General features: G+C 44.3%; 1 pseudogene; it reads left to right on the forward strand.

The window, feature by feature from the left end:
* LOC102869040 overlaps positions 1-734 on the forward strand; it is a 13851-nt pseudogene extending 13117 nt beyond the window's left edge.
* The last annotated feature ends 233 nt before the right edge of the window (positions 735-967 follow it).

A 967-nucleotide genomic window follows, 5' to 3' on the forward strand; every position in this document is an offset into this window, starting at 1 on the left:
GTGACTGGGGTAATCGGGATGGGTGTGTCAGAGGCGGTGCGGTTGGCGCAGGATAGAGCAGGGTTTAGAGCTGTTGTGCATAGGGTCACTATGAGTCGGAAACGACTCGATGGCACATAACATCAACAACAACAACATGCATTTTTGTGCAAACCTGCCCAGAGGAGCACAATAAGAAGCACCCAGATGCTTTTCTCAACTTCTCAGAATTTTCTAAGAAGTGTTCAGAGAGGTGGAAGACCATGTCTGCTAAAGAGAAAGGTAAATTTGAAGACATGGCAAAGGCGGACAAGGCCCATTCTGAGAGAGAGATGAAAACCTACATCCCTCCTAAAGGCGAAACAAAAAAGAAGTTCGAAGAATCCCAACGCGCCCAAGAGACCCCCTTTGGCTTTTTTTTCTTATTTTGTTCTGAGTATCGCCCCCAAATCAAAGGCGAGCACCCTGGCCTTTCCATTGCTGATGTTGTGAAGAAGCTGGGAGAGATGTGGAATAATACTGCTGCCGATGACAAACAGCCCTATGAGAAGAAGGCTGCTAAGCTGAAGGAGAAATACGAGAAGGATATTGCTGCATACAGGGCTAAAGGCAAGCCTGATGCCGCCCAAAAGGGAGTTGTCAAGGCCGAGAAAAGCAAGAAGAAGAAGGAAGAGGAGGAAGATGAAGAAGATGAGGAGGACGAGGAAGAAGAGGAAGATGATGAGGATGAAGAGGATGATGATGATGATGAATAAGTTGGTTATAGTGCAGTTTTTTTCTCTTGTCTATAAATCATTTAACCCCCCTGTACACAACTCACTCCTTTTAAAGAAAAAAAAAATTGACATGTAAGGCTGTGTAAGATTTGTTTTTAAACTGTACAGTGTCTTTTTTTGTACAGTTAACACACTATCGAATGTGTCTTTAGATAGCCCTCTCTTGGTGGTATATTCAATTGCCACTAACCTTGCCTGGTACAGTATGGGGG

This window comes from Elephantulus edwardii, unplaced genomic scaffold, assembly GCF_000299155.1.
Source record: "Elephantulus edwardii isolate Elephantulus edwardi_28Jun2011 unplaced genomic scaffold, EleEdw1.0 scaffold00056, whole genome shotgun sequence".
NCBI lineage: Eukaryota > Metazoa > Chordata > Mammalia > Macroscelidea > Macroscelididae > Elephantulus > Elephantulus edwardii.